This window comes from Mandrillus leucophaeus, unplaced genomic scaffold, assembly GCF_000951045.1.
Source record: "Mandrillus leucophaeus isolate KB7577 unplaced genomic scaffold, Mleu.le_1.0 Scaffold462, whole genome shotgun sequence".
Lineage (NCBI taxonomy): Eukaryota > Metazoa > Chordata > Mammalia > Primates > Cercopithecidae > Mandrillus > Mandrillus leucophaeus.
The window spans coordinates 391976-419639 of NW_012104943.1; positions in this window are offsets into that span (position 1 = coordinate 391976).

A 27664-nucleotide genomic window follows, 5' to 3' on the forward strand; every position below is an offset into this window, starting at 1 on the left:
GTGTACTAATATATTTGGGGCCTTTTGAGAGCCAGGAAGCATTATCAGTGTGCACTTTTACATTGTTAAAGGATTGATTAACAACTTTTTTTAACGCCCCAAACAGAAAGAACCCAGGTTTTGCTTTCTAAATCGTGATACCATCTGAAATGCAAGTTATGCATTCTCAGGTAAGCTCCTTTCCTAGTGTGGTGTCAGCTCACTAAAGAGAAGACCGGACTCGGGCTAGAGGACACTTACATTTTCTGCTCCTGACCTTGAATCAACCTGTTTTGTTTGTTTGTTCGTTCGTTTGTTTGTTTTCCCCAAGGAGTCCTGGTTCATTTTATTGGAGAATGGTATTTAAAAATCAAGATCTAGGCATTAGGTGGGCTTATTTCTATTGATTAGGCATATTTGACTTCACACTGATATCTTTAATTCCAATCCATTACAATAAAGTACATTCTAGATTTCTCCCTATGAATTAATACCTCCTTTATCCACCAGTGACAAATCTAGCTCCAATTATCTTCAATATATTTACTTAAAGGATCAATTCCCTAGTATATAACCAATCTTACCATCAAAACCTCTACCCCCACCAAAATACCCTTCTTAACTTACTCAGAGTCTGATACCTCATTCTGAGCTGCCACTACTCCTCCATATGATTGCCCCTCTTATCCCTAAAGCTTCCCACACGACCTTTGCAGAAGACTTTTGGTGGGAGGGAGAGAGGGAGGAAAGGTTCATTCGTTTCATGGATTTTTAATAGAATCCTGCATTGATTTATTTCTTATCTTAGCACTTTAAGATTTCGACTCTATGTCTTCTATGTTTCTAATGAGAGATCAGGCATTACTTGAATTATCGTAATGTGTTAAATGTATTTTTTCTGTCTGGCTGTCTTCCACATTCTCTCTTTTTTTTTTAATCTTTGGTTTTCAGCAGTTTGGCTATAATGTGCCTGGGTGTGGTTTTCTTTGTATTTATTCTTTCTAGGGTTCATTGAGCTTAGACGCATGAGTTTAAATATTTCGCCAAATTTAGGAAAAATGTTATAGAGATTCTGGATCATATCACCTTCTTTGAAAAGTGATCATTTTTATTCTAGCAGGCTGGACTCAAATTCAAAACACTTTCTGTCAGTGAGAAGCAGCTGAATCTGTTCAGTTCTCAGCTTTTCAGATATTGCCTGTTCCTAGGAAGCTTGGAATCTCACTCACATGCAGTATTTGGACAGAGCTTATATGCAGATTTCATCTCTCTCTTCTGTGGCTTTCTTCTTTAGGATAAGCCCTCCCACTTTCCCACTGGTCAAATAGTACAAAACTCCATCCTTAAACTCCTCAAGCAGATGAGATTGTGGTTTTTCTGCTTGAGTTTTAGCAGTCTAATAACGGACAGACTGAGGACTGCCCTCAGGCAAAAAGTCATATAAATCCAAATGTAACCAAATGCAGTATTTGCCTTTCAAGGATAAACTTCTGTCTACTTTCTTAGTACTTTTTATTTCCACACCTTCGAAATACTTTTTAAAATACATATTTCCAGTTTTTCACTGTTATCTGTGGGATTAGTACTTGGATACAGGTGATACTGCCATTGACTGAACAGAACCCTTTTGTTTTCATAGCATTTTTCAAATCCTTTCATTTTGTGGCATTTGCTTGACATAATTTATTCATGTGTTTATTTATCTGGATTTTATTTTATAGATACATTTATCTTTAATACTAATTATTTTGATCTATTATATGTCTTATGTCTTAATTTTTGCTTTTTTAAAAATATAGCTCCTCCTTTCTTTCTCGATTTTTAGATGGTTGACATTTTATTTGCCCTACTCTGAACTAAAATAAACAAGTATACATAACCTTCCCCTAACAAAGTAAAATGTTCAGGTTTATCTTCTCTCTCTGTCCTTTGATGCAGTAACTATACTTTTGAAACTTGTAATTAATGCTTATTTTGACTGAAGAAGTCTTACTAATTGCTCTGCTTAGCATTGCTTCTTGGACCCCACTATCTCTTCCTGTATTAATTTTTCTTCTTGCCAGAATACATTTTTTATTGTTTCAGAATGGATTCATTGCCAGTAGCACTTCTGAGTCACAATATTATTATTGTCGTCACATGTGATTGATATTTTAACTTGATGAAAATTTCTACTGTCAAACTGACTTTTCTTTGAACTTTGAAGATACTGCTCAGCTATCTTGAATTCATAGTTTCTGATGCGTATTCTAATTATCAAGATAATTTTTGCTTTTTTATGTATTTTGTACCCATTCAATCTTCTAGGCTTTTCTCCTTAATAGTGATGTCCTGAAAATTCATTACATCATGTCTAAACATGTATGTATGTGTGCACATGTGTATTTGCAAGGGTGGGAAAAGTATTCAATTTTTTTTTTTTTTTTGGCTCAGTAGTTGGTTGGGCCATTTAATCTGTAGACCATTCTTTATTTACCATAGGAAAATCCTCACATATTGAATCATATTTCCATCATCCCTAATGCCTCTTTCTAGAAATATGTATGAATATTTATGAATTTCTAGATCTGCTATGCAGCTCTTCTGTTGAGTTTTTTTTACAATTATTACTTTTAATATCTAAGATTGCAGTTTGTTTCTTTTTGGTAACATTCTTTCTCGTCATAGGTACAAGTCCTTTTTTACTCTCCAAGGACACAAATTAAGTTTAAAACCTTGTCCTATTTGCTCTTTTTATTATGTTTCCTTGGGTATAAATTCTTTCATTTACTGGGTTTGTTATCTCCCATTCATAATTGGCTTTTATTCAATGTGCAGACATTTGAGCTTATATACTCAACTTTGTAATCAAAATCTCTTGACAAACATTGGATAATATTTTCAATGCATTTTAAGTAAGACTGGAGGATAGATAGGTAAACTGCCAGGTACTCAGCCTCAGCAGCTTGTCTTCAGTGATTGGTTTCCCTGTTCCTCTCAGGGACATTATTTTATTCTTTTATTCAAGCTACCATTCTCATTACTCCTGCCAAGAGACGACAGATACTTCCCCTTACTAATGTGTGGCCCAGTTCATGGGGGTGAGAAATATGCAGGCATAACACTGACTAATCTTGCTGTTGGACCTCACTAACCACCCTGCCGGTATCAACTCCTTTCTGCTCCTGGTATCAAAGACATCTGAAAATAAAAAGCTCTTAGTGTTGTTCTCCCCTTTTGATAGAGGCCTCAATTACAAGCATTCGGATGTATTGTTTCCTTTTTCAATAAAATTGCCTGAGTTTTCCATCTTTCAGAACTTTCTCAGAGTTTCTAGTTTGCCAAGCTTTCCATTTCTGTTTTTATGCTTGATCATGCATTTATTAATTAATTTTATATTTTTTAAAAAATCACTTCTAGAGATTCCATTAAAGTGGGGGAGGTTATGTGTTCAGTTTAGAGTATTGAAAAAACATTCTTATTTTTTTAATCCATTTGGGGTGCACTGACATCTCTATCAATTCTGAGTCTTCCTGTCTGTCCATGAATCGAGTTTGTCCCTCCATTTATAAGGAAATACTTTGACCTCTTTCATTAACATTTTATAGTTTATAGCATATAAGATCGAATATATGTTTTCTTAGATTGACACCTGTGTTATTTTTCTTTAGCAACTTTAAATTATATTTTATTTTAAATTTTGGTGTCCAAGTGTTCATTGCTAGTATGTAGACATACACTTCCTATTTATTAAGTTTTAAATTTTTGTGGGTACATAGTAGGTCCATATATTTATGAGGTATAGAAGATATTTTGATACAGGCATACAATGTGTAATGATCACATCAGGGTACATGGAGTGACCATCTCCCTCAAGCATTTATGCTCTGTGTCACAAACAATTTAATTATATTCAGTTAGTTATTTCTAAATGTACAATTACATTATTATTGACTATAGTCACCCTGCTGTGCTATCAAATACAAGATCTGATTCATTTTATTTTTTGTAGCCATTAACCATCTCCACTTCCCCCTTACCACCACCCCACCACCCTCCCCAGCCTCTGGTAACCATCATTCTACTCTTATATCTATGAGTTCAATTGTTTTAATTTTTAGCTTCCACAAATAAGTGAGAACATGTGAAGCTTGCCTTTCTGTAGCTGACTTATTTCACTTAATATAATGACCTCCAGTTCCACACATGTTTCAAATGACTGGATCTCATTCTTTTTTATGGCAGAACAGTACTCCATTGGGTATATGGACTCCATTTTCTTTTATTATTATTATTATAATAATACTTTAAGTTTGGGGATACATGTGCAGAATGTGCAGGTTTGTTACATAGGTATACAAGTGTCATGGTGGTTTGCTGCACCCATCAACCCGTCATCTACATTAGGTATTTCTCCTAATGCTATCCTTCCCCTAGCCCCCCATCCCCCAACAGGCCCCGGTGTGTGATGTTCCCCTCCCTGTGTCCATGTGTTCTCATTGTTCAACTCCCACTTATGAGTGAGAACATGCAGTATTTGGTTTTCTGTTCCTGTGTTAGTTTGCTGAGAATGATGGTTGCCAGCTTCATCCATGTCCCTGCAAATGACATGAATTCATCCTTTTTTATGGCTGCGTAGTATTCCATGGTGTATATGTGCCACATTTTCTTAATCCAGTCTATCATTGATGGACATTTGGGCTGGTTCCAAGTCTTTGCTATTGTGAATAGTGCCGCAATAAACACACATGTGCATGTGTCTTTATAGCAGCCTGACTTATAATCCTTTGAGTAGATGCCCAGTAATGGGATTGCTGGGTCAAATGGTATTTCTGGTTCTAGATCCTTAAGGAATTGCCACACTGTTTTCCATAATGGTTGAACTAATTTACACTTCCACCAACAGTGTAAAAGCGTTCCTACTTCTCCACATCCTCTCCAGCATCTGTTTCCTGACTTTTTAATGATCACCATTCTAACTGGCGTAAGATGGTATCTCATTGTGGTTTTGATCTGCTTTTCTCTAATGACCAGTGATGATGAGGTTTTTTTTTCATATGTTTGTTGGCTGCATAAATATCTTCTTTTGAAAAGTATCTGTTCATATCCTTCGCCTACTTTTTGATAGGGATTTTTTGTAAATTTGTTTAAGTTCCTTGTAGATTCTGGATATTAGCCCTTTGTAAGATGGATAGATTGCAAAAATTTTCTCCCATTCTGTAGGTTGCCTGTTCACTCTGATAACAGATTATTTTGCTGTGCAGAAGCTCTTTAGTTTAATTAGGTCCCATTTGTCTATTTTGGCTTTTGTTGCCATTGCTTTTGGTGTTTTAGTCTTTTCCCATGCCTATGTCCTGAATGGTATTGCCTAGGTTTTCTTCCAGGGTTTTTATGGTTTTAGGTCTTACTTTTAAGTCTTTAATCCATCTTGAGTTAATTTTTGTATAAGGTATAAGGAAGGGGTCCAGTTTCAGTTTTCTACATATGGCTAGCCAGTTTCCCCAACACCATTTATTGAACAGGGAATCCTTTCCCCATTGCTTGTTTTTCTCAGGTTTGTCAAAGATCAGATGGTTGTAGATGTATGGCGTTATTTCTGATGCCTCTGTTCTGATCTGTTACATTGGTCTATTTATCTGTTTTGGTACAAGTACTGTGTGGTTTTGGTTACTGTAGCCTTGTAGTATAGTTTGAAGTCACGTAGCGTAAGGCCTCCAGCTTTGTTTTTGCTTAGGATTGTCTAGGCTATACAGGCTCCTTTTTGGTTCCATATGAAATTTAAAGTAGTTTTTTTCCAATTCTGTGAAGAAAGTCAGCAGTAGCTTGATGGGGATAGCACTGAATCTATAAATTACTTTGGGCAGTATGGCCATTTTCACAATATTCATTCTTCCTATCCATGAGCATGGAATGTTTTTCCATTTGTTTGTGTTCTCTCTTATTTCCTTGAGCAGTGGTTTGTAGTTCTCCTTGAAGAGGTCCTTCACATCCCTTGTAAGTTGGATTCCTAGGTATTTTATTCTCTTGGTAGCAATTGTGAATGGGAGTTCGCTCATGATTTGACTCTCTGTTTGTCTATTATTGGTGTATATGAATGCTTGTGATTTTTGCACATTGATTTTGTATCCTGAGACTTTGCTGACGTTACTCATCAGCTTAAGGAGATTTGGGGTTGAGATGATGGGGTTTTCTAAATACACAGTCATGTCATCTGACAACAGAGACAATTTGACTTGCTCTCTTCCTATTTGAATACCCTTTACTTCTTTCTCTTGCCTGATTGCCCTGGCAAGAACTTCCAATACTATGTTGAATAGGAGTGGTGAGAGAGGGCATCCTTGTCTTGTGGCAGTTTTCAAAGGGAATGCTTCCAGCTTTTGCCCATTCAGTATGATATTGGCTGTGGGTTTGTCATAAATAGCTTTTATTATTTTGAGATACATTCCATCAATACCTAGTTTATTGAGAGTTTTTAGCATGAAGGGGTGTTGATTTTATCAAAGACCTTTTCTGCATCTGTTGAGATAATCATGTGGTTTTTGTCATTGGTTCTGTTTATGTGATGGATTATGCTTACTGATTTGTATATGTTGAACCAGCCTTGCATTCCCAGGGATGAAGCTGACTTGATCATGGTGGATAAGCTTTTTGATGTGCTGCTGGATTCAGTTTGCCAGTATTTTATTGAGGATTTTCGAAATGATGTTCATCAGTGATACTGGCCTGAAATTGTCTTTTTTTGTTGTGTCTCTGCCGGGTTTTGGTATCAAGATGATGCTGACCTCATCAAATGAGTTAAGGAGGAGTCCCTCTTTATATATTGTTTGGAATCGTTTCAGAAGGAATGGTACCAGCTCCTCTTTGTACCTCTGGTAGAATTCAGTCATGAATCCATCTGGTCCTGGGCTTTTTTTGGTTGTTAGGCTATTAATTACTGCCTCTATTTCAGAACTTGTTTTTGGTCTATTCAGAGATTCAACTTCTCCCTGGTTTAGTCTTGAGAGGGTGTATGTGTCCAGGAATTTATCCATTTCTTCTCGATTTTCTAGTTTATTTGTGTGGAGGTGTTTATAGTATTCATTTTTTGTTGTGTCTACTTGATAATTATCTTTTTTCTTCTTTGTTAATCTGGCTAGTGGTCTACCTATTTTGTTAATCTTTTCCAAAAACTAGCTCCTGGATTCACTGATTTTTTGAAGGGTTTTTCATGTATCTATCTCCTTCAGTTCTGCTCTGATCTTAGTTATTTCTTGTCTTCTGCTAACTTTTGAATTTGTTTTCTCTTGCTTCTCTAGTTCTTTTAATTGTGATGTTATGGTGTCAATTTTAGATCTTTCCTGCTTTCTCTTGTGGGCATTTAGTGCTATAAATTTCCCTCTAAACACTGCTTTAGCTGTGTCCCAGAGATTCTGGTATGTTGTGTCTTTTTTCTCACTGGTTTCACATAACTTATTTATTTCTGCCTTAATTTCATTATTTACCCAGTAGTCAGTCAGGAGCAGGTTGTTCAGTTTCCATGTAGTTGTGCAGTTATTAGTGAGTTTCTCAATCCTGAGTTCTAATTTGATTGCACTGTGGTCTGAGAGACTGTTTGTTATGATTTCCATTATTTTGCATTTGCTGAGGAGTGTTTTACTTTCAATTATATGGTCAATTTTAGAGTTAGTATGATGTGGTGCTGAGAAGAATGTATATTCTGTTGATTTGGGGTGGAGAGTTCTTTAGATGTCTATTAGGTCCACTTGGTCCAGAGCTGAATTCCAGTCCTGAATATCCTTGTTAATTTTCTATCTCGTTGATCTCTCTAATGTTGACAGTGGGGTGTTAAAGTCTCCTACTATTATTGTGTGGGTGTCTGAGTCTCTTTGTAGGTCTCTAAGAACTTGCTTTATGAATCTAGGTGCTTCTGTTTCGGGTGCATGTATATATATGCATTGATCACTTTACCATTCTTGTTGCATTGATCACTTTATCATTATGTAATGCCCTTCTTTGTCTTTTTTGATCTTTGTTGGTTTAAAGTCTGTTTTATCAGAGACTACGGTTGCAACCCCTGCTATTTTTTTGCTTTCCATTTGCTTGGTAAATCTTCCTCCATCCCTTTATTTTGAGCCTATGTGTATCTTTGCACATGAGATGGGTCTCCTGAATACAGCACACTGATGGGTCTTCACTCTTTATCCAATTTGCCAGTCTGTGTCTTTTAATTGGAACCTTTACCCTGTTTACATTTAAGGTTAATATTGTTATGTGTGAATTTGATCCTGTCATTATGATGCTAGTTGATTATTTTGCCCCTTAGTTGATGCAGTTTCTTCATAGTGTCGATCGTCTTTACAATTTGGTATGTTTTTGCAGTGGCTGGTACAAATTTTTCCTTTCCATATTTAGTGCTTCCTTTAGGAGCTCTTGTAAGGCAGGCCTTGTGGTGACAAAATCTCTCAGCATTTGCTTGTCTGTAAAGGATTTTATTTTTCCTTCACTTATGAAGCTTAGTTTGGCTGGATATGAAATTCTGGGTTGAAAATTCTTTTCTTTAAGAATGTTGAATATTGGCCACCACTCTCTTCTGGCTTGTAGGGTTTCTGCAGAGAGATCCTCTGTTAGTCTGAAGGGCTTCCCTTTGTGGATAACCCCACCTTTCTCTCTGGCTGCCCTTAACATGTTTTCCTTCATTTCAACCTTGGTGAATCGGACAATTGTGTGTCTTGGGGTTGCTCTTATCAAGTAGTATCTTTGTGGTGTTCTCTGCTTTTCCCTGAATTTGAATGTTAGCCTGCCTTGCTACATTGGAGAAGTTTTCCTGGTTAATATCCTGAACAGTGTTTTCCAACTTGGTTTTATTCTCCCCATCACTTTCAGGTACACCAATCAAATGTAGGTTTGGTCTTTTCACATAGTCCCATATTTCTTGGAGACTTTGTTAATTTCTTTTCATTCTTTTTTCTTTGATCTTGTCTTCACACTTTATTTCATTAAGTTGACCTTCAATCTCTGATATCCTTTCTTCTGCTTCATTGATTCAGCTATTGATACTTGTGTATGCTTCATGAAGTTCTCATGCTGTGTTTTTCAGCTCCATCACGTCGTTTATGTTTTTCTCTAAACTGGTTATTCTAGTTAGCAATTCTTCTAACCTTTTTTCAAGGTTCTTAGCTTCCTTGCATTGGGTTGTAACATGCTTCTTTAGCTTGGAGGAGTTTGTTATTACCCACCTTCTGAATCCTACTTCTGTTCAAACTCATTCTCCATCCAGTTTTTTTCCCTTGTTGGCGAGGAGTTTTGATCCTTTGGAGGAGAAGAGGCATTCTGGTTTTTGGAATTTTCGCCTTTTTCTGCTGGTTTTTCCTCATCTTTGTGGATTTATCTACCTTTGGTCTTTGATGTTGGTGACGTATGGATGGAGTTTTTGTGTGGACATCCGTTTTGTTGATGTTGACGCTATTCCTTTCTGTTTCTTAGTTTTCCTTCTAATAGTCAGGCCCCTCTGCTGCACGTCTGCTGGTGTTTGCTGGAAGTCCACTCCAGACCCTGTTTGCCTGGGTATCACCAGCAAAGGGTACAGAACAGCAAAGATTGCTGCCTGCTCCTTCCTCTGGAAACTCTGTCCCTGAGGAACACCCACCAGATGCCAGCCGGAGCTCTCCTTTATGAGGTGTCTCTCGACCCCTGCAGGGAGTTGTCTCCCAGTCAGGAGGCACAGGGGTCAGGGACCCACTTGAGGAGGCAGTCTGTCCCTTAGCAGAGCTCGAGTGCTATGCTGGGAGATCTACTGCTCTCTTCAGAACTGGTAGGCAGGAACTTTTAAGTCTGCTGAAGCTGCGCTCATAGCCACCCCTTTACCCAGGTGCTCTGTCCCAGGGAGATGGGAGTTTTATATATAAGCCCCTGACTGGGGCTGCTGCCTTTCTTTCCCCCCACCTTTTTCGAGACCAGGTCTTGCTCTGTCGCCCAGGCTGGAGCGCAGTGGCACTATCTCAGCTCACTGCAACTCTGCCTCCAAGGTTCAAGCAATTCCCCTTCCTTAGCCTCCCAAGTAGCTGGGATGACAGGCATACACCACCACATCTGGCTAATTTTTGTATTTTTAGTAGAGATGGGGTTTCACAATGTTGCCCAGGCTGAGTTTTGAAAATAATTCTTAATCCCTTTTTTCTCTCCAGTGTTAATATACTTATGCCATATAATATTTAATATTGTATAATATTAGCTGATATGGGAGTAAGAATCACTTGATAGAAATTGTTTTTTTTTAAAGGAATCTTTGTATCTGTGTCCTCAAAAAAGGCATATTAATCATTTTCTCAAATGCTAATATATCACAAGAAAGTCATTCCCCTTTTGGGTCACAAGTTAATTTTTGTTGCTAATAATTTAATGCAATGAGTTAATACTACCAGTACAGTAAGCACTACTTAATTGTTATAATTAACTGAAGCTGAACATAATTATTACATAATCAGGCAAGGTACATTTTGAGATGTTGTTTCATTGATTTTTCATGGTGCTTTCTCATTCCCTGAACTTAATGATAAAATTGGACAATTCATAGGGTGCCTCTCAGCAATTAGTCCCAATTAGCCAGATTCAAATTCTGTCATGAGTCATGTACCTTGTTTCTTTAGTTATGTCCCTCCAGTGTGGTCTGAAGAGCTTAAGAACACATACCAGTTAATTAAGAAAAGCATATTTAATTACCAGTATATACTTCCCAATAATTATAATCTTGTCATTTATTTAAAAATATTTAGTGAATACAAAGCAGTACGTGTATCATATAAAATATTAATAAAATAAGTTTTTGTACACTATCAAGCTGAGAAATTTAACATTGACCATAATTTGAAGTCCTCTGTTTAAACCATCCTGACCCTTGCTTCCTTTTTCTTCTTGGGTAATCATTACCCAAATTTAGTGTTTGTATTATTATGTTGTTTCTCTTCAAAATTTTGTGGCACGTGTGAACACACACATGCATTTATAAAATGCAAATGGTCAATTAAGCCGGGTTTTGAAGTTCTTAAAATTGGTATCATATTACAATTATTATTCTACAATTTGCTTTCTTATTCAATGTTATGTTTTTATGATTAATCCATGTTGATTCATTTAGTAGCAAGTTGTTAATTTTCACTCTTGTTAATGTTCCAGTCTATGATTATTCCAGAATTCTCTTAACCATTCTCCCATAGTAGACATTTGTATTATTTTGTTCTTTTTGCTGTTCTTGGTTTTGTTTGTATTTTTTCTATTGCAAAAATGTGGCAAAACACATTTTTGTTTGTGTTTCCTATGTGCACATGGAAGAAATTTTCTAGGATAATAGCAAAAAGTAGAATATCTGGGTTGCAGGTTAGACTATCTTTAAAATAACTAAGTAACGCCAAATTGTTTTCCAAAGTATTGGCTTATCATTTCATTATGTATATTTCTATCAGACATCATGTTCCATACCTTAAATATATACAACTTAAAAAAACAAAGTACTGATTCTTAATTCCACTAGCAATGTGTAAGCTTTCCCTTGATTCATATTCACATTACTTGGTATTGTCAGATTTAAAAATTTTTGCCTATCTGGTTGTTTTAATCACTTTGGGCTGCCATGGCAAAATACCATAGACTAGGTGGCTTAAACAACAAAAATTTGTTTTCTCACTATTCTGGAGGCTATAAGTTTGAGGTCAAGCTGCTAGCATGGTCAGGTTCTGGTGAGGGCTCTCTTCCTGGATGGCAGATGGCCACCTTCTTACTGTGTCGTAACATGGCAGAGTGAAAGAGAGTGTCAGCTCTCTTACGTCTCTTCTTGTAAGGAAACAAATCCTATTGAATTAGGGTCCTAACGTTATCAATTAATTTAACCTTAATTGCTTTCTTACTTCAAATACAATCACATTGAGAGTTAGGGCTTCAACATATCAATTTGGGAGGGAAGAGGCACAATTCAGTCAATAGCATTGGTGGAATAAAGAGACATATTGTATTTTTTCTTTAAATTTCTCTGACGTGTAATGACATCCAGCATGTTTTCACAAGTTTATTGGTCATGGAGGTTTCTTATTTCTATAAATGTTTTTGGCCAATTTTCCTTGGTTTGCTTGTATTTTTTATATGGATTTTTAGAATTTCTTAATGTGTTTTGGATACTGATTCTCTATTGGTCATGTAAGTTGCAAATATTTCCTCACAGTTTATGGCTCACTTTTTCAATTTCTTCATATCATATTGTAAAGAGCAGAAGTTTTTTAAAAAACATTTTAATGTAGTCACATTTATCAATTGTTTGTTTCATTAATAGTTTGTATGCATAAATAATTTATAAAATTCTTTTCTACTCAAAACTCATAAAAATATTAACCTCTTCTAGAAATGTCAAAGTTTTGCTTTCTTTGGTTAAGTTTTAAAGCTACATAAAAACTGATTGTTGGATGATCTGTGATTAGGATCTAAATTCATTTTTATGGAATAATTAATTATCAGAGCACTGTTTATCAAGAGGTTCATTAATTCTCCACTGATTTGAAATGGTGTCTCTGTATCTCTTTCTGGACTCTCCTATTTCACTGGTCTATTTTTTTCTATCTCTGCATGAATTCCTCATTGTTCTAATTATTATACCTTTGACTTTATTATATAGTGGTATCTCCCTTAGCAAATAAGCCCACTCTATCATTTCCTCATGAATTTATAGACAGGTCTGACTCTTTTCTGTATACATTTTTGAATTTTTTAAAAAATCTGTCAAGATAGTTATTGAACTTGCATTGATTCTACAGATCAATTTGGATAGAAATGGTATATTTATATTGTTCTGACTTTCTAACCACAAACATTTGTTTGGGTGTTAATGATTTTTAATAAGTTCCCCAATTTTTTCATAAACATTTATGTTTAGACATCATGACATGCTTCTGATTCCAGGTCTTTAGCCTACATCAGGGAGACCAGAAGTTGGGCTGCTTGGCAATACTATGAAAAAAAAAAAAAACAAAAAACTGCACCTAGGTGGGCAGTGCTTTGGGCACCAACATACAAGGTCTTCCCAATAGTCTCTCAGTTACACCATCCACTAAAACAACTAGTGAAGGAGCTCTAGACAAAAAGAACTCCAATCTTGGTTTTGTAATTAAATCATTGTGTCTTTAGGCCACTTTACCTCTTTGAGCCTCAGTTTACCATCTGCAAAATGAAATGAAGGGTTATCCTCAAAGTGTTACAGTCTAACATCACAGAAATTTTGTTCAAAGAAAATTCACAATAAAGAGCAGAACTAACAGGTTCACAGAACTCTTGAGGTTATCTTCTGACTTACCTTTGTTTGTAGTAACAAGCAACTCCTCAGTTTATGGTGGTTTACAGGAACAAACCTTTATTTCCTGTTCGCCTTACAAGTCATTAACGTGGGTTGGCTGTGGCTGCTGTAGCTCTGATGAGCTCTGCATCTTTTGGAACTGAATCCTGGAACTCACTCTGGGAAATGTTGCCCAAAAGCACTATTTCCTAACCTAATAGCTTTGACATGATTTGTCAAACAAAATCAAAATTATGTTAGCTATAATGTATTTTTTCTGCATATAAAGGCAATATATGCTTATTTAAGAACATTTCTAAACCATAACAAATGTAAGAAGATAATGCAAGTGACCTGTAAATATAACACCTAGAGATAATATTAACTTTTTGATATTTTTCCTTTCAAGTTTTACCTTTGTGTCAATGTATATAAATTTCAATAAAATCAAGATTATATTGTGCAAGTCATTCTTTAACCTTATAACAAAACCTAACATATATTATAATCATATATTTCTTTGTCATTTAATGAGTTTTAAAAATAGGAATTTAACATTGGGAGTTATACCTGATGTAAATGACGAGCTGATGGGTGCTGATGAGTTGATGGGTGCAGCACACCAACATGGCACAAGTATACATATGTAACAAACCTGCACGTTATGTACATGTACCCTAGAACTTAAAGTATAATAATAAAAAAAATAGGAATTTAAATGGCTACATAAAATCCTATAATATGAATGTTCCATAAGTTGAGTGTTTTCTTTTCTATTTATTTACTTTAAGGCTACAATTAATATTATTACAAATAAAGCAGAATATTGATCATTTATTACATCCTTATAAAAGATTTCTGGAAAGAGTAATATGAATTCTTGCCTGAAGGTGAGTTTATTTCAAACTCACCACATAATTCTGATATCTCATTGTGAGAAATGATAAATATATTTGCAGTTTAAATCACATGACCATGAGTTATCTGGCTGTTGAGGGCAAATTCAAAGGCAGGCTATGTTCTGTTGACTAGGAGGTAGCGAATTTAGTCGAGGGAGATACGTAGTTAAGTAATGTAGGAAGAGGCTTTATATTATGGAGTGTCCGTTTTATTCCTTTTGCCTTTATGCAACAGGAACTGTTCCTGTTTCTGAGTCCTCTTCTCTACCTTCCTGTTAGCACTAAGTTCTACCATTGCCTTGGCCTTTGCATCAATATTTATGCCATCTGAACAATCAGTCACATGTCCTCCATGGGTACACATATATGATTTCTTCATTTTCCATACACATACACACACACACACACCCCAAATTTTAATTATTCTTACACATCTAATCACCTGAAGCATTTCTTATGGCAACCAGCATGGAGTATATCAGCTTATCTATGCAGGACCAGTCTTTTACTGTATTCGTTCTTAGTAAGTGAGACTCAGTTAAGAGGATATTTAGTTTGTAGGCCATTTGCCTTTTAGAAAGCTTGACAAGGACATTGCAGCTTATCTTGACACCATATGTAGAACTAGATCTGCAGGAAACCTAAGTGGCCATAGGTTGGAGCAATGCAGCTGGGAAAGCCTTCTCTCAAGATCAGGTCCACATAGTGAAATACTTACTACCAGAGAGGGTAGAATCCTGGTTGACTTCAGCTGGTTAGGTAAAATACATTTATTACAAATATTTATTTTATTAAGCACTTACCTGAGGGCTTACTATACTTTAGGCACTGTTCTAAGACTTAACAAATATCATCTCATTTTATCTTTACATCCCTATAAGGTAAGTGCTCATTTAATTATCTCCATTTTATAGTCTAGGAAACTAAGGCACAAAGAATATGAGCAATGTTTTAAAGAACAGCCAGCAATTCAACCAAAAGAGATGCCCCCAAAGCCCAGGCTTTGTACCAGTCAGTATGTTAGGACTGGGTAAGATCGAATTACTTTAACAAAATCATTAACAATGACCTCACTAAGTGCACAGATTAGCATGGAGCTAGAACTTAAAAGCTGAGCAAAATGATGTAAAATATTGTAACCAGGTCTAAAATAAAGAGACACATGTAAAGGTTGTGAGGACTAAAGATGAAGAAGCGAATACTGCAGTGAATTAATAAAACTATAAATTCTGTGTGGAGCATGTGGCAAGGCTACAGAAGGGAGATAACATTTGAGCTGGTTCTTAAGAATGGGTAAGACAGGAAGGACTTACATGAGAGGGTGGAATTCTAGTGTTCAAACTACTTGTCAAACTAAAAGGGAAAACAGTCTGCCAAACTATCTATATTAAGAGCTTGGAATGTATCACTGGGCACACAACATGGGTACCTTTCCCACATCCCTAGTAGTTACATGTAGCCATATGACCAATTGAATGTGGACAGAAGCGTACTCCATTTCTAGGCCTGGCTCATAAAAAGCTGCCATGCGATCCTTTACATTATCTCTTCCCTTACCTATCAGTGGGGTGCAGAAGATGCAAGAGAGGCTAGGACTCTGAAGATGCAAGCGATGACAGGGCCGCAGTTTAAGGAAGCCTGGATCTCTGAGTCACCCTATGAAGGCTACACTCCAGAAACATTAGACACAGTCATTTTCTTCAGTAATTTTTCTCCTGACATTCTTTCTTCAAGTAGCTTCAAGAGAACTTATGTCCTGATGTGGGGTGGGGGGGCGGAGAACCTAAGAAAGGTCTCCAGAACTTTCTGAGTTGGGATAATATATATCACAATCCAAGAACCTCTTATTACAGATGTCCAGTGGGTTAAAGAAGTCATGTAAGAGGCTCGATTTACGGCATTATGAAAAAGGCATTTTTATCCATCTCTCTGTGAGCCCAAAGGTAGAATCCTGAATAAAATTGCCAAGTATGAGCAATGATTTGAAAAATCAGTGGCACCATGCCTTTTCTATATATCAATTTCTGTGTTAATTTGTTTGGCTTGTAGTTACAGTCACAAAGCACTTAATGGCTCACACTCACAAACATTATGTCTCACTCAGGTTGTATGTTGGAAGTTCCCAATTAACTGGGGGTCAACTGCATCTACTGTGGCATTGCTCAGCTCTGATTAACTCTGCTTTGCCTCACATGTCTTCTCATTTTAGTACCCTGGCTTAAGGAGCACGTAAGGTAGGATCTGCCCGTTTTCTGGCAGAGAGAAAGAGAGGCCAAGCTGAACCACACAATCATGTTTAAAGCTTTTGCTTGAACTTGGTCTGCATCAAGTTATCTCATATTCCATTGGCCAAAGTAAGTTATTTGGCCAAGTCCAGAATCAATAGAGCAGAAAGGTATATAAATAGTTGTGAACAGTAATACAATAGACCACATCTTCTTTATGTGTTTGAAGATTGCAAGGCCAAATTCTGGTATCAGCTATCCCACAGCTAACTATCCTGTGGTGTTACCATGTTTCACGCTTATTGACTAAGACAGCTAATTCACCCAGGAAAAGTTTCTCTAGAATGAGTCTGTGTGCATTGCTTTTTTTTTTTTTTTTTTTGTTGAGACAGAGTCTTGCTTTTTCGCCCAGACTGGAGTGCAGTGGCCGGATCTCAGCTCACTGCAAGCTCCGCCTCCCGGGTTCACGCCATTCTCCTGCCTCAGCCTCCCAAGTAGCTGGGACTACAGACGCCCGCCACCTCACCCAGCTAGGTTTTTGTATTTTTTAGTAGAGACGGGGTTTCACCGTGTTAGCCAGGATGGTCTCGATCTCCTGACCTTGTGATCCGCCCGTCTCGGCCTCCCAAAGTGCTGGGATTACAGGCTTGAGCCACCGCGCCCGGCCAACATTGCTTTTATCCTTCCATTTAATTGCAAAGATCTGTGCATTATCAGCGTGCTATTTTGAGAGAACATTAGAGGAACCGATGTATTTTTTGAAAACAACTAATCACTTTCTTGCTTTCTGTATTAGCACAACTTATTCTGCACAGGCTTCCCCTTGCGGGAGAGGTGCATGGTCCTGAAACCAGAGGGTTTTAGGATGCATTTAAAGAATCATATACTTTTACACCCTTTTTTGTCACCCTAATTACTTTCCTATTTGCATTCCAAATGCTGCTTTATTGAAATCCAATTCAAATTCAGATTATAGTCTCTGAATAAGAGAAAGCCACTAAACTGTGCTTATTGTTAGAAATGGGCCTTGGAGAAATCTGAAGCCTCTGTTGTACTACCTAAGAAATGTGAATGTTCTTTTGATCCAGACAGACGACAAGTCGGACTAAAATGCCTGTGGCAGTAGGGAGGCAACATTCTAAAGAAGAATATGATTTATTTAAAACTCATTTATTTGAATATTACATCACCAGCACTGGATCAATTTGATGTTAATGTTTAATTCAGAATGTCCATTTTGCTATGCAAACTAGAAGTCCTGCTGTTAATTTTTGGGGTAATTCAGGTTTCTACAATGCATTTTCCTTTCACTGGAGTCTGTAAGGTACTTGACCTCAATCTACCATGCCCCCAGTCCATTTCTTTTTATTGCATGGATCATTTATTCCAAGGGGAGATGTGATACCCTAGTAAAAGAGTTTACTGAGTCACTGGCTATTCTTTCTCAACTTTAGGGCTCCAGGTAGTAAATATGAACATTCAGGAACTCCACATTACTAAATTAGAAAAGTTAACAGTGTAACATGGCTTAGAGGGTACAAGACAAACTCCAAAATTTCGTTGTGGGTGGACATGTCTGGCCAGATAATGGGACAGAAGGAAATGTGTCAGCTGGTCTCGTTCAAACTTTAATAAACATAACATTTATTGAATTTCAATGTCTTATTTGATTTATAGGTTAACCTCCATTTCCTAATTTTCTTTGGGTTAACCTCCAACCCTAGTAACCCAGGAAAATTAGGCTAGTATTCTCTAGCAAAATAAAGTAGGACATTTGTTTTAGGGTGAGAGCTCTCTGAAAATCCTTTCAAATATCTTCTCATCAAGTTTTGGCTGGGACAAACAAAATACTCCTGGCAGTATTGATTTTTTGTTTTAAAGCAAGAATGCAAATATTTAGGGTCTCTAAAGGTGTACCTATTCTCAAATGTGACTCAAAACCAAATAAGCTTTTATATGTGTGAAACAAAGTTTATGGAAGGCCATTGTTTTGGACAAGCCTCCTGCACTAGGCCCCAGCAGACTAGACCAAATCAGGATGGAGTCACTTGTGCTAATGAAGCAGCCTCATGTAATACTTGAGGTCTGTTGTCTCACATCGAGGAAATCAAGGACACAGACACACAAGGAATGAGGTTAAGAGTGGAGGTTTAGGCCAGGCACGGTGGCTCATGCCTGTAATCCCAACAATTTGGGAGGCCAAGGCGGGCGGATCATGAGGTCAAGAGACTGAGACCATCCTGACCAACATGGTGAAACCCCATCTTTATTAAAAATACAAAAATTAGCTGGGTGTGGTGGTGCACACCTGTAGTCCCAGCTATTCGGGAGGCTGAGGCAGAGGAATCGCTTGAACCTGGGAGGCGGAGGTTGCAGTGAGCCAAGATCACGCCACTGCACTCCAACCTGGCAACAAAGTGAGAGTCCGTCTCAAACAAAAAGAGTGGAGGTTGAATAGGCGAAAGAAAGAAAAACTCTCTCTCCTGTAGAGAGAAGGGTTCCTCTGAGAGGGTCTCCTGCTTCTGCAGTGAAATGCAGCGGGTTTTATAGATGAGCTTGAGGAGGCAGTGTCTGATTTACATAGGGCACAAAAGATTGGTTGGACCAGGTGTGCCATCTGCATAAGGCATGAACAACTGGTTAGGACTAGGTGTTCCATTTGCATAGGGTGCGACTTTCTGGTAGTCCCCACCCTAATCCTTTGCTATGCAGATGAGTTCTCTACCTGGCTGGTGCCAAGTTACCTGGTTCTTTACTATACACATGGTGACAAGGAAAAGGGAAGATGGAGCCTCCATGTTGAACATTCCTGGCCCTCAGGTAGCCCTTTTCTATTGACACAGGCCACCAACATTCACCCGTGCAAGCTTCCACCTTGCTTATCAATGTCTGCAGCTCGATTTTTCAGGCTGGTCTTTGTTAGAAAAGAAATAATTTCAGGGCTGCTTTTTGTTAAAAGGGAAATTCTACCAAGGACTCTGTTGCCCTTACTATCTGTCTAAATAATTTCTTTCTATCTCCTGTATCACTAACTGCCATGTAATCAAAGTGAACTTTGAAACAGGATAGTTTTCCCCCAAACACAAAAGATTCTAGTCAACCTCAGTCACCCTAATAAGGAAGTCTTTGCTGTTTTAACCCTGTAAGAAAAATAACTTTGAAATGACCAATCTGTTTTTTGTTCTCTGTTTTATCATCAAGCAAATGGGCTTGTTTCTTGATGCTCACAGAAGCCAATATCATGTGGCATTGGCTTTTGAGAAAAGAAAGGCTTTATTTACAAAACTGGTCAGGAAGGAAATAGGAGCAGTCTCTCCAATTTGGGGTCTGGGGCAAATTTATGGGTTCAGAGGGCAAGGGAAAGAAGTTAGGAATGTTGTCTTGGCAAGTCTAATTGGAGGGCTTTAAATTTTGTGGGGGTTGTTTGTTTTGAGATGGAGTCCCACTCTGTCACCCAGGGTGGAGCGCAGTGGGATAGCCTCGGCTGACTGCAACCTCTGGCTCCCAGGTTCAAGCGATTCTCCTACCTCAGCCTCCAAGTAGCTGGGACTTCAGGTGCGTGCCAACACACCCAGCTAATTTTTGTATTTTTAGTAGAGACGGGATTTTGCCATGGTGGTCAGGCTTGTCTCGAAACTCCTGACCTCAAGTGATCCACCTGCCTTGGCCTCCCAAAGTGCTGGGATTACAGGCATGAGTTACGACGCCTGGCCAAGGGCTTCAAATTTGACCATTTACAGAAAGGTGTGTTGAGGATTTTAGCCCCAGATCTTCGGGCCCAACGTACTCCTCACTTCTGAAAGAGTTTAGGCATTCGGGTTCCTGTCATGTCTCAGTCTTCTTGGTGCTTAGGGGAGGATTAATCGGTTCCTGGCACAGTTAGAAGTCAGAGCTTTTTCTATTGCATATACCTGGGCTACATGCATGCAGTTTTCAACTCTGTTATACCTACAAGGTAACTTGACATTTTGTTATCAATACAATAAGCCCCGCTTGGGCTGGTCCTACAGTTACAGTTTCTGCTTTCTTCAGCTTTCTACCTATAAAGTCAAACTCCTCTGCTCAGCTCATCAGAATACTCATTCTGTTTTATAGAATGAGGTGTTATCCAACTCTAGAATCATAAATAAAAGCAAATAAAGATTTTTAAACTAAATTTGTTGCAATTTTGACATATGGCTCTGTCAACCTAAAATAAGCAAAAGGGTCAGAATGCAGTTTAAACAGAATTTATTCATGCACAGATGTTGAGGACTACAGCCTGGGACACACTTCCAACTTGCCTTGGGGAGTACTCCAGAGAACAAAAGAGAGGCTCAAGTTTTTAAATAAAAAAATGATGAATCTGAGGAGAAAAGTTCTTCATCAAAAATGTTCATTGGTTTACAGAAAACATTAGTTAGTGATTAGCTATACATTGTTGAACTATAGGGTATATGGCATTTTATGGCTCGTTGGAGTCATTCTAGAGTCTACATAGCAAGTGGCTTCAAGAAGTGATTATTTAGCCCAAGGGGTAGTGAAACTTGACTGCTATTACATTGTAAATGCCTTTCTGGGCCTGCTAATTGAAACCGGCTCATGTTTCTTGGATAAAAGGTTTTTTTCCTTTCTCAACTCAAAACCAATAAGCCTTTTAAATGGCTTAGCAATGGATACAAGAGGTGTACCCAAGGAAGTTGAAGAACATGCAGTCCCTATGATCCAAAGTCACTCCCTAAGATAGTCAAAAAGAAAGAAAGCAAAAACCCTCATTGCCACAGGCAGTTAAGGCAAAAAGGAGAGAGAGATGAGCTCCCTGAGGGATGGCAATAGGTTGCTAGAACGTCAGCAGCAAATGGAGTGCCTAGACTTCCACATATCTGCACAACTGACTACAAATTCTCATGGTCCCCCAACATGACAGCTGGTCACCTGCGGGTGCAGGCCTGACAACCTATGCCCTCCCACGCCCACAGGGAAGAAAGCCAGAGAGAGAACACTCTCACTAGATCCAAGCCAAGCTCTCAGGACACAAAACAAGACAATCAGGAAAGAAGTGACTATCCAATGGGAGGGAAAATACTCAAAACAGAGTTGCCCAAAAGTTACAATAACCAAAGAACTAGTTCTTTCAAGTGTTTTCTCCTTCCAATCTCTATTTAGAAAGAAAAGACAAGAAGGGGCTCTTACCACCTTCATTCCACTCAACACTAAGCAGAGATAAGGGAGTTTGATTGGTTAAAAATAAGTTAATTGACATAAACATAAAAGTTTGCTTTCACTAGCTTGGCCAGAGATCCCGAAATCTCAGCTGTAGTCTCCAGAGATAGCAGAGTCCCAACCATCCATCCCATCTTTGTCACCAAACTGCCAGGGAGTTAAAAACATTTCTCTACCTTCTTAGATTTTTTTGACTGGGGGTCTGCAAATTAAACTGATAAGAAATAGATTAGCAACAGAAAAGACAGATTTTATTCACATATGTACATATGGGAGTTCACAGAAAAAATGTGACTCAAGGAGGCATTTGTAATTTGGGGCTTATGTACTATCTCATACCCAACTCCATACTACCTCCTTTTAACAGGGAAAAGGGAGGGGGAGAAGGGCATATACAGGAAAATGACTTTCAGGAAGGTAAATGGACTCCTAGGAGAATAAATGGGAGATATAATTTTGTGACAATATCTGCTTAGGTGTGGCGCTGACTTCTCTCAGGTGATGAGTCAATCTTCCCTGTTGCTCCCAAGGAGGGTATTTATGACAATTGAGTTCTTTTGAGTTCAAGAGGTTCTGCTTTTAGGCAGATAAGAGATTTCAGGAGCTCATATGTCTTTTGCTCAAAATATCTTTATGGCACAGTGGTATATTCTGGATTCCTTCTCAAAGTATCATTTGCAAAACAGCAGCAGCAGCATAACCTCAGAGCTTCTTAGAAATGCAGAATCTCAGAACTGACTCCTGACCTGCTGAATCAGATTCTGAATTTTTACAAAGCCCCCAGGGATTTGTAGAACATTAAAGTCTAAGAACAGCATACCAGAGGATCTGACACATCATTTCATCAGAAAGAGACTATAAATAGACCAAGATGTGAAGATGGAGATTTTTGTTCTCTTGGTACAGGTTGTCTTCAGTATCCTACCAAACTCCTCCTTCACCACCTCCTCTTTAACCCCTTTAGGAGGCTCCTGGGTTGACTTTCTGATGTACAAGTTAATGCTAAAGGATGAATAGATGTTAATCATTTACCTGATAAATTTAAAAAGTATTTGCATTTTGACTGGTGACTACCTCAACCAGCAGACTAATATCTCATGACTTTGAATTTCATACTCTTCAGGGGGCAACTCTAATGAAACAATGAGAGCAGCTACTATCTTCTCCTATTGAGACTTGGGAATTGCTGAGTGCATTTAGAGGGTAAGTTGATGTCTTCCTAATGGGCTAAAGGGTAGCCATTTCTTTTAAGTTTAGAAAGTAGAATCTGCACCTTTGGGCCCATGAATGAGGAGTTCCTGACTTCTTAGAACATTCTGGATGACTAGGTAGAAAGCAGCTGGGTTGCTCCTCCTTTTCTAGAATGGTATAGAAGACAGAAGACATTTGAAACTTTGAGAATGATCAGACATTAGTGATATTTATCATCCTGTTTGCATGGCTCATGACTTGGGGAAAAGAAAGTATGAAGGATCTTCTCTTCATAGGAGGAATCCAGTTCTACTCTGCTACTAATGAGGAACCACAAAATAATCTAAAGCATTTTCTGCTTTATCTCCATTGTTGTTTCCTGGATATTTGTTGATTGCCTAACCAGTAGCTATTAGATACTTCTCCCTTCCTAATAGGACCTACTCCTATCCCATTATGGGGTTGCCTGCTTTGTGGGTAGAATTATCCTCCCTTTTAGCTCTAGTGGTGAATCCTAATTGGCCTAAACCAATGCCTGTCCCAGTAATTGGTTCAGAAATGTGTTGTAATGTAGCTCTAAGTCAAGAGCAAAAAAGAGTTTCCTAGTTAGTTGGCTAGTGATTGGTTAATATGTAAATGGGACAGCCTATATTGATCCAATCAAAGCATAGACCAGGCATTGTCTAGTAGTTGAGAGAAAGAAAGCTTTCTCTCTTGGGGCTGAACCTGAAGGGAAAGCATATAGCACCAGATGCTTATGGAAATCTCTCCTAGAAGCACCAGCGATAATGACATGGGTGGAAGCATAGAGAGACAAAAAGAACACTAACATTGAACTTTTCATTTATATGAGACTCTAAACATTTTTTATCATGTGAAAAGGTTTGAGTTGGATTTTCTGTTACTTTGAAACTGAAAATATCTTAACAGATACACTTGCCAATTTGGACTAAATGCCCCCAACCTCTTATAATGGGGTGATTATTTGTCTCTTAGTGCCCCTGTAATGTTCAGAATGCAAGTTTACCAAGAGTGAGGTTTAGAACAGTGGTTCTTAAACTTGTCTGCACATTGGAATAATCTAGGAACTTCAAATGATATTGATGCCTGCATCTCCCCCCTCCCCCCTCCGAGATTGTGATTAATTGCTTTGAATATTACTGGGGCTTTCTATGTCAACTTCTCTTACTTGTTTTATTTTGGTGGTGAGAACACAGGTGGGAACTGGAAGAGGGAAGCGGGAGGCTTCAATTTAATAAATAAATACGCAAATTTCAAATGTTTATATTTTAATGTTGCCATGCCCAGGATGCTGCTTCTCCTAGCCATGAACCCTAAGACTCTAGAATAAGAGAAAGAAGAAATCATCCCAGTTCATAGAATTGAGATTTTATTGATCTTGTGATATTCAGAGAATCACGTCAGTGAATGATGCAATTTCCTGAGTTAATTTCCAAGAAGCAAATGTTCACAAAAGCTTTATAGGTCCCAATATGACAATATATTCTCTAATCTCTTCTCTGATCTCCATCCCTTCCCCAGTCACCATGACAACTCACACAGGCATTAACCAAGAAACCTGAAAAGGACATTTTTGGTGTTTTACCTCAGCTCCTTTCTTAGACATTTCATAAAATGATTTGTATTCCAGAATTCCCTGGGATGGATGAATTAGAGATTCTCAAGCTTCCAAATTATACAGGTCAGACTATAGAGAGAGGCATATCCTATTATAGAGGGCTATTGAAGGTCATAAAAAATTGAAGACATAGCAGAGGCATGCCAAAACAAAGATGAGCTACAATAAAAGAAAGAAAAGGAAATTTTCTATGTGAACATAGGACCACTTAACTTTGGGGAGGGAATGCCAGAGGCCTTATTCAGATTTCAAAAAAAGGAGAAAGAACCAATAGTTTTCTTTCTGAGTTAACTCTAATTTTGTTTTCAAACTAGGCTTCTATATGCTTAATATAAGTGCCTTTAGCATTAGGTCTTGGCAACTTTAACTTGCTAATATTATTTAACATTTAGTTATAAGGGAGTGTGTCTGGACTTGCATCTGGTAATTTCCTCTCCTCGGTAGCTACATGATGTGTCAGTCAGCTATTGCTGCTTAACAAACAATTTCAAAGCCCACTGGCATATAATAAGCATTAACTATTAATAGTCTAATAGGTCTGAGAATTAGCTGAGGTGGCTCTGCTTCAGACTTTAGGTCTGCAGTTCAGTTGAGGTAGCTCTGCTCCACATTCCTTCCTTTCTGATGATATGAAGGACATGTCCCTCTCATGAGATTGATAGAAAAACAAATGGGAAAAGCAAAACATGTGATCTCTTTTATTGGAAAAGCTTGGAATCAGTACACTATCACTTTCTCCCTTATTCCACTGACCAAAACAAGTGGCATGGCCAAGCCCAACATGAATGAAGCAGAAGAATACACTTCACACAGTGGTATGAAATTTAAAGTCACATGACTAAGTATGGATTCAAGAAGTGACGAATAGGAATAATAATGGAGTTTATCACATGGGATAAAGTTAGGGCTCTAAAGCAGAAGTTGGCAAACATTTTTGGAAAGAGAGAGATAGTAAATATTTAGGCTTTGTAGGCCATATGGTCTCTGCCACAACTATTGATCTCTACCATTGTAGCAAAAAAGCAGCCATAGAAAGTATGTAAATGAATGAACATTGCTGTACTTCAATAAAACTTAATTTACTGGTAGTGAAATTTGAATTTCATATAATATTCATGTGCCACAAAATATTCTTTTGATTTTTTTCAGCCTTTTAAAAGTATAAAAACTATTATTAATTTCTAGGCAGTGCAAAAACAAGCAGTAGGCCAGATTTGGCCCACAGGCCATAGTTTCCCATGCTGTTGTAATAAATGGTATACGTGCCCCTCCAGTCCCCCCTAACATTTAAGACTCCAACCATACTGAAACATGGTTTCCCAAATAACCCATTCTGTTAGTGAGCTCTTATCCTTGATTTTGCTTTTGCCTCATCCAAAAATTTTCTCCTGCCCTTGCCAGGTCAGCAAACTTGCAGTCCTCCTTCTACTCTGCTGAGTGTTTTCACATCTGCAATGCCTTCCCATATTCCCTGGGACTAAGGCAGACTAAGGTAGTCCATCCTCTAAGTCCCCATTGCATTATATATACATGTTAATCTGGGTAGACTAGCTGTTGGAGCACACAGCACTCCAATTTAAATGGTTTAACACATTAAATATTTATTTCTCACACATATAATGGGGCCATGGGGTCTGGTGGGCATCTGGGCTTTCTCCATTCAACCATTTAAGGGCTCAGTCTCCTGTCTTATAGCTCAGACTTCTAGAAGGTCCTACTAATATATTCTGTTCTGTAGTCAAATGAAGAGAGCATAACCGTAAGGGAGGATTTTATGGGCCAGGCCTGGAGCACATTCCTTCTGCTCAAGTTCCTTTGGCAAGAACCACATTCTTTGTCCACATGTAACAGTAAAGGAAGCTGGAAATGAAGTTGGTTGAATGAATGAATGAATGAATAAGTCGTAAGCATACAAAAAATTCATTTTAAGATAGCAGCACACACGTTGTTCTTAGATGATTAAAACATTAATCTCAATGGAATTTGTTAAAAAGCAAAGGGGACTGAGTTATAACCAGCTGAACTAAATTGCATGTTCCCTTCCCCCTTTGTGTTGTGAGAGCTGTTGTAGCTAATTTGCAAAATGTGTCCTTCTCTATGTCAAGTTTCTTTCACAAGTTAAAAACAAATTCATTTTACTCGGTCGGCTTTAGCTTTACCCCTCCTCTGACAATGTCTTTGCTCTTGTTGGAGGCCACAAAGGACTTACAGGTGCAATGTTTTTGATAGGTGACTTTCTCCCCAACCCCTCCATCTCCATTCTGCTGCCCAGAGTGTTGCCTTGCCTCTCCAGACCATCTGCACTTGCTCTTGGATGAAATAGAATTAATGCCATTTGCTGTTTTCCTGTCTTTCATAGCTCCAAGATGTGTCCCTTTGTCCCTTTGTTGGCATGCTGGCTTATACAACAGCTGCCACTTTCAGCCATCCCTACTGAGAGAAAACAATAGTGTTTCCTATTGATAAGGCTCCTTTGCTTGGAATCAAAGGAGACATGTTAAGGTCACGGGGTCCTTTTTAATGCTGTCTCTGGGGACTGTGGGGTTTTTGGATCATACACTTGCCAGGATTAAATCCAGCATGAGTCTTAAGGGTGCATTCTTGGAGGTGGTTACTAAGCACAAAGGGGACAGAGAAGAGTAATAACAGGATGGGTTCCCTTCTGCTTCTGCATTCCCACATTTTCCACCACTAAGCACATTCTGCTTCTGCAGTGATTCTGTTCCCCATTTCCTATGCTACACAGCCCACAGACCACAAAACAGCTAGCAGCTGGGAGTTATGTGCCTTTCTTTACTTGCAAAATGGCATGCAAGACACTGCAAAGCCATGCCAGCCCCCTCTTCCTAGCTTTTGCTCTTCTGTTTGATAGAGGCCAACTTCATCTTTGTGCCTAAACTGTCAGTTCTGTCCTGATTTCTTCTCAACATCTCTGTACCACTTGTAGTTCAGAGGTAATGCCTACTGGCAGTGACCATCTGAGTGTCAGGCTGTGACACAAGTGAGCCATCCATAATGACACTCTTCATGTCCTCACATAGAATGCTGATTTGCAGTTATAACATGAAGCTGACCATTTTTGAGGGTTATGTGCCAGGTACTGTGGTAAGTACTCTACTTTTGTTATATCATTCAGTCCCCACAATAATATCCCAGAGTTGGCACCATTTTGCCTGATTTTATAAATAAGGAAACTGAAGCCGGGACAGAAAACCTTGGCCAAGGTCACATTGAGAAGCCCAGAGCTAAGGCTTGAAGC